This window comes from Telopea speciosissima, chromosome 5 (genome assembly GCF_018873765.1).
Source record: "Telopea speciosissima isolate NSW1024214 ecotype Mountain lineage chromosome 5, Tspe_v1, whole genome shotgun sequence".
Taxonomy (NCBI): Eukaryota; Viridiplantae; Streptophyta; class Magnoliopsida; order Proteales; family Proteaceae; genus Telopea; species Telopea speciosissima.
Genome location: NC_057920.1, coordinates 42,617,222 through 42,632,081, shown reverse-complemented (window position 1 = coordinate 42,632,081; position 14,860 = coordinate 42,617,222). Strand labels below are relative to the sequence as shown.

The window sequence follows — 14,860 nt, the reverse complement described above, 5'->3', positions numbered from 1 at the left end:
AGTGTCACACTTTGTTAAAAAAAAAAGGGGTATGCAAATCACACCTGCCGTTCGGGGTAATCGGGTAAATGCTTCAGATAAAAAACTAAAAGTAAACACATCTTGGTGAATCTTTCATGAGCAACCATTAAGTTTTGATTAGTCTGGTAAGGGAACAGCCTGTGGCCTTTGCCCAGAACCTTTTGCAATGACTCCTTTCCTGGACCAAAATAAGATGTTAGACAATCTGCTGTGTAGAACAACTCAGGCATAGGAGTCTATAGTAAGGGAGTATCTCACAAATTCACAGGCAGTAGAATAACCTTAGGGATGCTTTTCCAATAATTCTCTGCATTCATGAAAATGATTATCCTCAGACAAATAATGGACTACTAGATTTACAATCAAGTACATATAAAAAAATATATTGGTTCCCCTTGCCTACTAGTACAACACAGGAGATGGGGGATTACTAATTGATAACTTTGTCTTCTTTCTTAGCTGGATAAGTGACTTGGGGAGTTGTTGAACATCGTGTGCCACATGTATGCCCTTGAAAGAACCATCTCAAGCTCATGGTGAGTCCAGTTATGGGTGGGGAGATGTTGAAGGAACAATACCATTCCTTGAAAATCAAGTTTCTGTAGCTTATCTGACCACTGTAACAAGGATTTAAGATATGAATGATATTTCAGCTTTTGTATTTCCTACAACATCCATGCATAGTTAAAAAAGAAACATATATATGAATCTTTCAGAAAACAAGTTGGTCCAAAAATCCCAATAAACCACATTCCGGACACACCATAAATTAGAGATTTTTTTTTTTTCTGTTTTTGAGAAATACAATTTTTTTTGAACGGTCAGGACAGGACCTTCACGCACTTATGGTTAGATTCCAGTCCCAGACAAGTAGGGAAAGTGTGTCAAAAGTTAATGCTAAGTAACATGAGTTACAAAAGTGTCTTTTTTAGTGTCAATGGATTCCATTATAGCACTATGGTAGTTTTTTGTAATCCAGTTAAACTTTGCACCAACTTGTGAGCCACTTTGCTCGTTTGGGGTTGAAACTTGACCAGTTAAATGGATGTGGCAGTCTTCTATCATATCATACGCAATCACATCTATCCATGCCTGCCACATGGCAGGTTTTGAAACTTGGGTGGAAATACTTAAAGTTCACCTACCGAGGTATGCTCATACAATTAATATCAGTATGATATGATTTTTTCTTTTATTAGTTGTACTACGTCAGATATAACCAGAACCTATGTTGCATGGACTCAAAAATGCACAAAAGTATCTCTACTTACTGTGCGACATTCTGACACTACAATTCTGGAGCAACATGCCATTTTACAGTTAATTCCCATGCATGTTTTCCGTCCCACCCCCTCCTTTTCTCCCATTCCCGCCTTGCTTGCTAAGGGGTAGTGATGCAATAGTGCTATCATGGCTGGATTGGCATTGTCCCGATTTAGAAACCCAGACCAATGCAAAACCAGCCCAAAGCAGGCTTTTGATCTAATAAGGGTTTGTCCGAGATAGCATTGTGATACTTTATATTATTATGTTATATTTTGGGATTAGCTACATAGGGGGTTACATTGAGTTGTCACTTACCTAGTTTGAAAGTAGTTTCTACTTGGGAGAAATTTTATTTTCTTATTTATCTACATGTAACCTACGAAGGCTACGATGGCATTAGAGATATTGGAATGAAAATTGAGTTGGACTAGCCTCACGGCTAGAGGGCGGACCTCGGCGCAAGGGTAAGGTTGTTCCATTGTGACCTAATGGTCTCGGGTTAGAGTCAAGAAACAGCCTCTCCACAAAGCGGGGGTAAGGCTGTGTACATTATGACCCTCTTCAGACCCCAGAATGGCGGGAGCCACACGGCTGTGGAGTAATGTGCGACCAGGTTGGTAGAAGTACCCTCTTCTCATTATCTTCTTTCTTATTTTCTAATCCATAAATCAAGAAAGTACTCTGCACATTCTTTTGTTTCAGTTTCTTGTTATCACCTTAGTTGCTTAGTCAATTGCTGTGCTTGTTCTCTCTTTCCTTTTATTTTCTCTCTTCTTTTCTGCTTGTTCCTTTCTTCTTCTTCCTGTTATTTTCCCTTTATTTGCTGTACTCTGCTTCTGATATGGATTATGAGAACTACAAGACTGGATCAATCTCTCCTGATCTCTGCTATTTCAGCCTGAGATTCCAGGCATCAGTTGCCCTGCCCTAGGCGATTTGATCGCTAGAAGTTCATCCCTTACAGATCCCTTATTGCTGCAAATCATAACTCATAGCATATCTGGTTCTTACAGTTTTGCATGGCATTGTTTCAGAGAGGGTATTTCAGTTTTCAGGCTGCTAGTTTGTGAGATCGTGGACTGAAATCAAGAGACTTTAGGGTTAAGTAATTAATCTCAAAACCTTGGCTTGATTGGAGTTTTGTGTGAAGAGCAGCATCCAACGCAAGCTGATCTACTCTTCCGCCTCTTCTTTTGATAGGATGAAGACAACCCTTCTTTTTAGATTTAGAACTAAGACCTTATTCTAAAATAATACATAAAAGTCCTTCTATCTCTATTTTGTTTCTCTTTAAAACCCTCTTTTCTAAAAAAAAAAATCCAGAAAACCCCATATCTTCCAATTCTATTTACAGTTTAGTCTTTCACTTGTTTACTTATTTCTAGAGGCCTAAACTGTTCCAAAATTACAAAATTTCCACTACTCATAATTTGAGTGTTATTCTTCGGGGTGGGCCCATAGCAACCCAAACTCATGGTTTTTGAACCTGGGGTAGCATCAGGTAGTGTCTTCCTACTGTAAATATCATGACATGAAAATATCCTGCAGGGTTATAGTATACCAGAATTACTAGAGCACAGACTCTCCTCAGAATGCAAAATACGTCTCTAGGATAGGAATGTAGTTCTCATGCTATAGAATTCTAAAGTGATACTTCTTGGGGCACTTTTCATCCCATCACTTCAACAAATCCTAGGGTGCCCATATCTGGTGTCGGAAGGAAGTGGTTAGAGTCTAGGAATTAGGATGATTTAACATAAACATCAGTTACGGAGTGCAAAAGTAGAAGTTTCGGGGGTTGCCTCCCTCCCCTCCCCAGGGGGAACTGTTAATGAACATAAGATTAGGAATTTATCCGATTCTGATGGGTAAATCAGATTTGGGTGATCAAACAAACGAGACTGAAATTAGACCTATAACAGGGGTGTCACAGGTGATTAATCAGGGAGTAATGATGTAAACCAGCAAGAACAAACTATGTAGAATAAAATCATATTGAATAGTGATACTTTGAATCAGACCAGAGAAGAAATGAAACACAGCAAGATCAATCGATGGAAGATGCAAATAAGTACCTTGTTAGCAATAAAACAGAGTATAGAAAAAGAGAAGAAAGATAACAATGGCTTCCCACCAACTGGATCAGAATCCCACTATCCAAGGCTTCTCACCATGACTGAATCGAGCAGCACTCATGAAGAAAACTTCAACTTTTATTATTATAAATTGCCTAGGAGCCAATGGCTCTTACAAGTTTTATTTAGCTAATTCAGAATCATAATCTAACTAAAAAAAAAAAATCCTATTGCTAAGCAATAAAAATAAGAAGCATACTAATAAAAGGAATCCTCCTCACACAAGGAGAGGACTCAAAGCCTATTAAAAAAAGGGCGTACCCAGTGCACGAGGCTCCGGCCACTGCAGGGTAATGCAGATACATCATCAAAAGAGGCTTATTTTGATGGGAAGAAGTCTAGGATTAGGTTATATACATGTTGGGCCTTTGGTCCCATGGGTTTTCAATGTAATAGGTCACTTTTATGGACCTAAAGTAGGGTTAAATGGATTGCATACGGGATTAGCTTCTATACTTAATTTATTTCATGTTTTAGTGTTTTAAATTGAATCGGTCCAAAACTAGTTTGAACCAGTGGTTCAATTTAAGTGACTTGAGTCACCTTTCTTTTATGGGAAATTATCAGTGCCACCCCCTGAGGTATGTCATTATTTTAATGTTCCCATACTAAGTATGCAAATATCAACCTTAACTCAGATTCTAACGGGGTTAACCTACGAAATGCATTTTACTAAATTACCCTTACACTTTGCACCAAAAAAAAAATAAAAAAAATATTATCCTCTACACTAAAACATAAAAAATCCAGCTCACAATCACCCTACTTGTCGTTGTTGTCCGGCTGAGGTGGGCCGATTCCAGTCAACTGAAACGCCGGTGGACCACCTGGTCGGGTTGTCAGCGCCTTCATCAGAGCCGGAGCTCTGGATCAAACAAGGGACTTAAATACTTTCTTGAACTTGAAAACCCGGAGTGGACTCTGAAACTATTTCATCTTGAGATCTACAGGAGTAACAATGCAGGCACTGATGCCACGTGCACGGGCATAGCCATCTGCGGCATACCCTGCATTAAGCTCGTTGCAGCCCCTTATGAGCTTAAGCCCGGGCTCTGCGATCAGGTGGTCGAGCAGCATCAGATTGAAGTCACCGGGAACAGAGAAGACATCACTCACCCCAATCTGAACGAGGAGCCGCGCGATATGGCGGCCAAGAGAGCAGCGGAGGAGCTGGGAGACACAGGGGAAGGGGTGGTGCTAGGATGCGGTAAGGCGCCGAAATTATGTTTGTCCAGAACAAAAGAAGCATTCAAAATAACCTTAATTTTTCCATTGACCACACCTTTCTGTCCTCTACTTCAAGCACTGCAGCTTCTTCCTATATGCCCACTTGCCCAAATGAAATACAGAATCAGCAAGCTTTAGGGAGGCTATGGCTTGGCTTCTCAAAAACTGTTGGTCAATAGAAAGAATTGTGCCCAAATTAGCCTGTGCATTTGAACATCAACTTTGGTTTAGGACCCACAAATTGATGCTTTTGGGTAATCATGTCTTCCAAGAACAGAGGAGCAAAAAACTATGACTTGATGGTTAAAAAACGAGGAATTTCCAATCTGTAGGTCCTTCTGTCCTCTCCTTCAATCACTTTAGTTTCTTCCAATGCACTCAGTCTGCTAAATCATTATTCACTTGGGTTATTTATGTTTCTATGAAGTGCAGCATATCAAGATGTTGGATTGTATGGGCCAGAATACCGTGGGGGGTATTCTGAACGTTTTACTGTTTTATTTCATGTACAGCCATGTCGGCTATGATAGGGACAGAAAATCAATTTCAGGCTATTGTTCCTGTTATACCTGTGCCCAAAATACACCCTAATTCTCTGGGCTAAGTGAACTTTCATTGGTAGATGTTGCGACGCTGCCAACGGTTAACACCTATGACCCTGGGCCGAGGCAGTCAAGGGGAAGTGGAATAAAATGGTTGAATTTTGGTCTGATGGGCGATGTGACCGCACGAAGGTGAGCATTTAATCCTTAAATATCATGTGTACATGGTCCCTTTGTAGTCCTCGAAGTATGGGACAAAGCCTGGGGAATATTACCCTTGGTTTACACTTTTACAGCAGGGCTGGACTGGACTCACAGGGGTGAATCCACCCATGCTGTAAGACTTAATTTTGGATAAAGTGCCGTGGGACCCACTTGTCCCATATCTCAGATTTCGTTGTGGTGTCCCCAGGCATGGTGGACCCCACCCTCTTCTGCTCCATTTGGTGTTAGACCTTAAAAGTAAGTCCAAAAGACCCTTCTTAAACTAAAAAATTGATTTTTAGACTTAAGGGCCAAGACAAACAAGCTCTCACTTAAACCCAACTATAAATAGAAGTCATGACCATTTAATGGTCATAACTTCTCTAAACCTACCAAGAATCGTGGGAGTAAAGAGAGGAAAGAAAGGAGAGAAAGGAGGAAAGAGAAGGAAGAGGTTTGGAAGAAGGCCAGGGCTCGTGGAGCTCAACCCTAGGTGTGTCTTGCTATTTTGGCTCAGGTAGGCACTTAAGTCTCTCTCTCTCTCTCTCTTCTTTATTTCTTTTGGGCTTGAGGAAGAAGCCGTTGAGGTTGGGGGTTTTGACCTAGGGTTTCACTTGGAAACCAAGGATGCTTAATCTGGTATCTTACCTTATTTGGGGCTTAATGCTCACCTTTAAGACCTCTCATGACCTTCAATTGGATCTCTCTCTTGGATCTAGGGTTTCTTGATGGAAAAACCTTAGATTTGGGTCATTTTGAGTGATTTATTCATTGAACCCAACAACCCCTTGATAAGAGTAAGGTATTATGACCCTAAGTCACTTAAAGACCCTTTCCCCAAGTCCTTGTGGCTTAAAATCCAAGTAGAATTGAGTTGGGGAGCTCAAACCCTAAGAATTTCGGTTCAGCAGAGAGATGGACCCAAGCCAGAATCCGCATATGAGTCCACCCCTTTTTTGTTTGCAGGTGGACACAAAGGTGGACTCAGGCCAGAATCCGCATATGAGTCCACCCCTTTTCTGTTTGTAGGTGGACCCAGAGGTGGACTCAGGCCAGAATCCACCCAAGAGTTGGGTTCAGGTTTTTGGGGCATTTTGCCCCGGTTGGACCCAGACACTGTGCCTCCACTCAAGAGTCCACCTGGACTCTGTTGTCCTTCCTTAAGACTTAATCTTTGGAGACCCTTTGGGACCCCTCCTACCTTATCTAACTTACTTTATCATACTTTGATCGATGACGAACCGTAGTAAACGAATTGCGAACTAATAGGTGAGTAGGTGTGGATTTGATTTATTTTGGGGAGTGTTTTGCATCATATTATGCTTGTATGTCATTTCTCATGCATACTCATTCTTGCATTATTATAACCATGTTTGTGGAAATTGCGAATGTAGACGTTGTGAATGTAGCTTGTTAGTGCCTTCGTCATGTTTATAATTAGTCTGTCATGCTGGTACCTGGGTGATAGATGGTGTGGGACATTGATGAACCCGGAATACCTCTCGATTTGATAGTATCATATTGCATCATGTGGTTAGTGTTATTATCTGTTATAATTGGCCTGTCATGTGCCGTGTCGTGCTACTAGATGGTATGGGACGTTGATGCACCCGGAATACCTCTCGATACGATAGTTCATATAGTATTCGATTAGAGTTATGTTCCCCTTATTACGACCCTTACCAACAGGGGTTTAGGTGTTAGGTAACCGAGGCTCCCTGTGTGTCTGAGGAGGTGTGAGGCCAGGTCAGGGATGATCGTTGATTATCGGGGTTTGCCTCTGGGTGGCGAGTGGCTTCGATTGACACGAGCCCATTGTAACAATTGAGGTTACATCGTGGTGATAAGATAAGTGATCCGTGATGTTTCCCGAGTTGTTGCAATCATAGTTCGAAAACTCTGTTTGGTTTTGGTGTTTCAGGCTAACCGAAATATCCGAAATTTCGGATATTATGGTTGAAATTTTGCATTTTTCTGTTATGTTTCGGTAGGTCATTTCGGCGGGTTTTAGGCCAAGTTAAGGCTTGAAATTTCATGGAAACCCTATTTTAGGCTATATAAACACATTTAAATGTTCGAATTGCAAAAATAGTCACCCAAAGTGGTGTTTTGGATTTACACCATTGATTGGCAATGTACGGTTGAATCCTAATGTATAACTTAGTTAATTACACATACACATTGTTTAAGACTTTAAGTACTAGAGGACATAATAAATTAATGATTAATAAGCAATTTAAACAAGTAAATTGACTTGGAAGTAGGAAACATAAAGTGAATGACCCATAAGTCATAACTTAAGTTATAATATTAAGTACAATAATTAAATAACAAGTTAAAAAGATGATATCAATATGACAATATCCCCAATAGTCCAATACAAGTCAAGTAGTCATCTAGTGACTCAAATGTTTACAAATATTCTAATAATAATTACTCCGATGCCCAGGATCAACCCTACTCATAGTCCGATGGAGTCGTCGTGCATTGTTCTCTGACTGTAGGATAAATGAATGCCATGTCATAGTATGGGAGAAGAAACGACTGAGACTAACGAGGAGAAAAAAACCCAAAAAAAATCAGAACTTGTTAAGTCTCTATCGAAATTAACGAGTTTTGGTATTTATAAAGCTACTTTTGAAAAAAGAATCTCAATATCTCGCGAGATTTTAATTTTGTCTCGAGATATCGCGAGATGGTCGAAATTTCAACCGAGTTTTTGCATTTTTTTTATTCGAGCTTGTGTTTCGTTTCGGTCAAGTCGAGATACTCGAAATATTTGAGATTTCGTGAGATTTAGTACTATGGTTGCAGTAGCAAAAACCTAGTGACTTAAACATGCTTGCTAGGTGGCTAATATTGCTAACTAATTCATGCATCATGGACTATTTATTATTGTTTGTGTGTTCCCCATCCCCTCACTGGGCTCAGTGGAGCTTACCTCTCTTTGCGCAACCTTTTTAGATTCGTTGAAAGAAATGTTTTGGTGGAAATCCCTATGGTCTTTCGGATATGTTTTACTTGATGTTGCTGACGTGCAGTCGGTGACTTCGGTCTATGATGTTGATTAGATGTTGATGACTGTGCCAATGGGGCACTTGGATCGAGACACTTATTTCTTTTGTTCCTTTTAAGTTTTCTCATTTGCATGGTACAAACTCTGTAATATTACTGTTGTTCTTAGTTTTAGTTAATCTCTTGAGAAAAGATGTAATATATTAATTGTCTATCACTTAGACTTTGAACTGTTTTATTATTGTAAGTGCTTCCGTACTTTTGTATCTACATTTGCTTTTATTGTAAATGTATTTCTTCCCGCACTCTGATGCACATATGAGTTATATTGAGTTGACTGTGATTCGAGCCACTGCATCGAAATCCTGGTGGTAATTTAAGATGTTGATAAGCATCCTAGTCATACCAAAACCCTAGGGTGGGGGTTGGGGTGTGACAATTCCTTTGTGGGTGGAAACCTTGTCATGTGGCGTAGCAAGAAGCAGAATGTTGTGGTAAGGTCTAGTGCTGAAGCAGAGTTCCGTGCAATGGCACAAGGAATCTGTGAACTTTTGTGGCTTCGAGGATTGTTGCAGGATATTGGTGTTGCCGTCCATTTTCCCATAATGCTTTATTGTGATAATAAAGCATCCATTAACATTACTCATAACCCTGTCCAACATGATCGTACTAAGCATGTTGAGGTTGACCAACATTTCATCAAGGAGAAGCTCAAAGCTGGATTCATCTGTGTTCCCTTTGTGAAGTTTGCTGATCAGTTAGCCGATGTGTTCACCAAGGGGCTAAGTGGCAAAGTGTTTCTTCCTATCTTAGTCAAGTTGGGCATGCATGACATATATGCTCCAACTTGAGGGGGAGTGTTGGATTGTATGGGCCAGAATACCGTGGGGGGTATTCTGGACTTTTTACTGTTTTATTTCATGTACAGCCATGTCAGCTATGATAGGGACAATTCTGTCCATGTAATTTTCATTCCTTATTATAAATATATGGCTTAGGGTCTACCTTAGACCATCCAAGCATTCAGCTCTAATTTTATTCCTGTTAACACAAGACTTTGCAACTCCTGGTCTCAACAGATAATCAGCAACCGATACATCTTTATCAACTGCATTTTTAAGCAAATTTTGGTTCAGGTTTGTGGTGTTGGTGTTCGTGGGTTCTGCACTACCTTTTGTTCTTTTCCTCTCTGCTTGTATCTTTCGTCCTTCTTTTAAATACTATCATTATTTCTTCTTTCCAATTCGATTTTTCATCAAACCAGAAGTTTCAATCTCATTCATTCATGGAAACCCTAACCCCTCCTTTCCCTCTATTACGTTTCTCCTTCCTCCAATCTCAATAATCCTGCAAATGCAATCTTCTCAGAACCATAACAACATGAAGCCCCTACCTCCCTAGGGTTTCTATCAAAACTTCCTCCACTAGATTTCAATTTCAGAGAAGAATTTTTCAAGGACTCGAGATCCACAGTTGCTAAAATGTATCCCCAATTACTAGATTTGGTTGACAATGGGAGCTTAGTCCTCATTGAGAAGAGAAATTTCGGTTCTGTACCCATCTGGAGAACAGAGTTTGTGGAGCTGGAGGGGATTTGGCTGATCGGAACGACACATATCTCGCAAGCATCCGCCATTGACGTCGATCACATCGTTAGAGCTGTGAAACCGGACAATGTCATTAGAGCTTGGTTGTTGTAGTCAGCCTACTTGCTGCAAGGCATGATTGGGAGATTGGGAGAGAGTGATTGGGGTTGGGAAGACATTAGGCATACACAGTAGAGAGAAAAGAAGAAAAGTGTGATTGGGTTGGGAAAGCAGATGATGGGATTGTTGGTAGAGGTGTTGGAGTTGCATTGGGGAGAGTTGAAACTGGAGCTTCAAGACATGGTTCTCCTCAGTTGAGGTATTCGGTTGAGGAAGGACGGGTATTTGGTTCTTTTAATTGAGAGGGTATAATAGGTACTTCATGTCATAACCATAGTACTATATCTCGCGATATATCGGTATCTCGGGCCTATCGAGATATCCGAAATTTGGCGAAATTAGAGTCCATCTCGGTGGGTATTTGGCCATATCTAGGCCTGATACTTCATGGACACCCTTATTTAAGCTAAATAAACACATTTAAACCTTCATATTGCAAAAAAAATTGAACTCAAAGTGGTGTTTTGGGTTTGCACCCTTGATTGACTATATACGGTCGGACTTTGTTGTATAAAATAGTTAAATACATATTGTTTAAGTACTAAAAGACATAATAAGAAATTTAAATAAAGTAATGAAACAAAATTAAAGTCAAATGTAGCCTTTAGTTTAAAGTTTAAAGTTTAAACTCAAAACTCATAAAGTCATAAGTGCATAAGTCATAACTCATAAACTTCATAATAGTCAATAGTTCAATACTCAATACACAAAGTATTTCTATGAAATTTACCGAAATTTATTGAAATATACTGCTCAATACACAGTATTTCTACGAAATATACCGAAATATACTGAAATATACCAAAATATCGCCGAAATTTGAACTTTTTTCATTTCGGAAGCCCATCTCGTCTCGGTTGTGTTGAAATTACCGAAATTTCGGCGATATATCGCGAAATTTTGTACCATGGTCATAACAAGGGAAGTATTGTCTTTAAGAAAAAATTAACCTGCTGACATCAATACTTAACAGTTAAAAGGTTAACCCCATTAGAATCTGGGTTAAGGTTGATATTTGCATACTTAGTGTGATGAAAACCCGAGAGGGTAAGCAAGTTGAGATCGAATCTGGAAGAGGGTTCTGATCTGAATCTGGTTTAAGTGGGTTATGCGTAGGTATGATGGAGGTTGATGGAGGGTGGCTGTAGGGAATGGATGATGGAGATGATGAGGACGATGATAGTTGAAGATGAAGATATATAGGTGGCAGACCCGCATTTTAGGCCCATTATAGTGGCCCATTACAAAGAAAACACATGGAATCAAAGGTCCAATGCATACATAACCCCACTGAAGGCTTATTTCCAATAAAAATAAGCCCGTTATGCGACTTATCTGCATCATAGTGTGGGTCCATTAAAATAATAGCATACCTCTGGGGGTGACGCTGATAATCTCCCTTCTTTTATTTGCTTTCATTATAAGTTGGGTCCACACCTCTGTACGAATTTGAGAGAGGTTGTGAAGTGTAATTAGAGTCAGCTAGGAGGTTTTACACTCCTAGGCTGATTAGGAATATGGCCTATGACCACTATAAATAAAACAATTCGGTGGGGGATTATTCTGAGCTCTGAATTTAAAAAAAAAAACCAAAACAAAAACAAAAGCTACTATTGTGCTGCTCTGCAACTTCGTTTCTTCTATGAAGATTTGCTTTGTGTCTGATCAAAGCTGGTGGGATTGGTGTTTGATCCAATTGACACCTTGCAGTGTGAAGCCTGGGTGGATCGTTTGACGGAATCGGTGTCTGATCCGATTGAAACCTTGCGGTGGGAAGCCCGGGTGATTCTTTGAAGCTTTCCTTCAATTCTTGGAGGATCTCCTTCGAGTTCTTTGAAGATCTCCTTCAAGTTCAAGATCAAGATTCAATCTTTATTCAAGAACATCAACCAAACAAGCAGCTGCCAAGATTTCTCTGCAACGACAGTAAGTTTGATCCATCCCATCAATACTCATTCTTCTCCTAATCCTCCAAACCATCCCAAAACCCTAATTTTCCCACCCATCTCCCATAATTCTTAACAAACCATTCAACTAACAACACCTTCCCATAATTGGATCGAGTACTCTCCTGCCCAATTGGAATACTCGAACCAAGCTGTTTTCCCATTATCCCATTCAAACCACAACATCCCACCTATTTCTGGAGATCATCTCATTACCCAAATTCTTCTCTGATCAATTCACCCATCAAAACCTCACCAAACCAGAACCGAGTTACCCTCTCTGCCCCTATAGCACTCGATCCAAACCCCAGCCCTGTCCTCCCACTCCAAACCCTAGATTTCCCTATTTTACTTTTTTCAAAAACCCGAAACCCTAACCCTATATTGCTGTTGATTCAAATCAGCATACTTCCCTCCAACTAAAACATCTCAAGACCTTCACCGTTAGACTCCCCTACCTAAACCAGACATAACTCTAACACCAAACCTAACCCTAATTTCACTAACAACCCTATTTTGACCTAGCCGATTCACCTGTTCATAACAGATCCTGGTTGATTGGCTCCTAGTTGGTCTCCTAATAATCTAAGACTACATTAAGGGGTCTGGCAAGGGTCATAGTGTACGCATCCTTATCCCCCGCTTTGTAGAGAGGCTGTTTCTAGAGACTCAAACCTGTGACCACTTGGTCACAATGGAGAAACCTTACCGTTGCACCAAGGTCCATCCTCACAAAGCCTATTAAACATCTTAAAATTAAAAAGAACAAACTAACTAAAAATCCTGTGTCCCTAACTCCTATCCACAATTTAGGCCACCATTACAATGAAAACACATGGGATCAAAGGCCCATGTGTTTGACGATTATTTCCGATAAAATAAGCCCTCTAAGTGACTTATCTGCATCAGAGAGGCAAGGCAATGCTTGAGATAAGGTTTGAAAAAAGCAAGAAACTAAACCATAGCCTTTTTTTTCTTTTTTCTGAAAATAGAAAAGAGAAAAGGAACAAGACTTGTTAGTACTTTTTTATTCAACCAACCTGGGACAACCAGAAATCTTTAACGGAAGGGAGGGTGGGAAGGTATACCCATCATGAGAGATCTCATATTTCTCCTTGCTTGGCAGTTACAAACCTTCTTCAAAGCCAGATTGTCTCCTCCCAATTGTATTTTCATTTTTCACCGTCTTATGAAATATCATGTACAGAAAAATGTTTAGTTAGGAAATAAAAGTGAAAAACATTAACCAAAGTTTCAGCCTTAGATATTATTTGTTCAGAGTCTTTTGGCTACATTACAAGAGCATGAGAAGAAATGTAGAAGGGTATAATGGAGTTAAGTGTGTTAAATAGTGTTTTCTATTCATATAAACATTGGTGATGTTTTCTAGTTGGATGCCTGCTGGTAAAGTGAAAGTTAAGATAATTAAGGATTGTTTCTTTCTATCAATTCTTATAAAAATATTCCTATTCTTGTAGTTTATTTCCTAATTTCACATTAATTTACCTCCTACTTTTCTAATCGTTTTTAATCCTTTTAATAAATGTCAACCTTTTCTATATGGTACAGATGCAACCTACAAAAAAGCCTGTTGAATGGATGGTGAGACACGCAATGGCAGCATAGTGGCTATTACCTCTACAAGTGCTACAATGGGGCCACATTTTGAGAAGTAATTGGATAAGGAACAACTATGTTCTTACACCTTTTGGCACAGACTGGGAGGAATTGAGCCATTAGACACACCCATGAACAATTAGGTGAGACAGTTAGCTGGTATTTCTGTTTAGTGCTAGACGCAGCACTTGACAGGTAGGGTTACATTATTCAGCCACCCAAGAAGGAAACACCAAGCTATACTGCAACCAACAACAGATGGATGCCTAACTTCAAGGTAAACCATGAATCAGATCACATATAGAATAGTTAAATATGGATATGTATGCTTACCTTGAAACTTACAGGATTGCATTGGGGCTATTGACAGAACTCGTATCCTAATGTCAGTTGCACCTAAATATGATATGAGGGTAGCTATAGGGGACAAAAACATGGCCACAACAAAATGTAATGGCTGCTTATAATTTTGATATGCAGCTTACATTTGTTTTAGCTGAATGGGAGGGTTTTGCTTCAGATTTTAGGGTATCATGATCGGCTATTTCTATGGACCAGGGGATTGTTTGCCCTGCAGAGGGCAGACCTAAGTGCAATGGCAAGTGTTATACCATAAAATGGCCACCCAATGATAGCATGACACATGGCATCCAAGAGAAACTTGATCGGTAAAGATCACGGATTATACCTGCTTGAGACTCCATCCAAGACGTACAGGACCAGTACGATTTAGTCGACCGGCTAACCAAATGGGGAAATCCACTTTGACTAAGTCAATTAGCGTGTACATGCCTCAGCATACCACCACCAACTAGCAAGGTTCTCCCACCAGGAAACCATATCCTACGCCACGACTACATTCTATGAGCATTTATGAATGCTCACCAAACAAGGCTCCCTGACAAGTGAAAGGCCTTATCAGATAGGGACTCTCCATTACCTGATAATTAGGAAAACTCCATCTCCTGCCATCCAGGAACGCCTCATCTCCAGTCAAATCAGGATCTTCTCGTTACCACATCAATCCACTCCTATAAATGGGAAGGTAATGTCCCATGCAAAGGGATCACACTCTTGAAACTCGTACTGTTTCATCTATTTGCTAAAGAGATCTTAGGCCTCAGAGAGTCCCTCGCCGGAACCCACCAGCCCTCATCTACCTTGTTTGTTTGTTCCCATAG

The 14,860-nt window shown here is 40.0% G+C and overlaps 1 pseudogene; it reads right to left on the bottom strand.

Annotated features, from left to right (window-relative positions):
* Positions 1 to 310: 310 nt before the first annotated feature.
* The window catches only part of LOC122662225, an 80,410-nt pseudogene continuing 65,860 nt past the window's right edge, over positions 311 to 14,860 (bottom strand).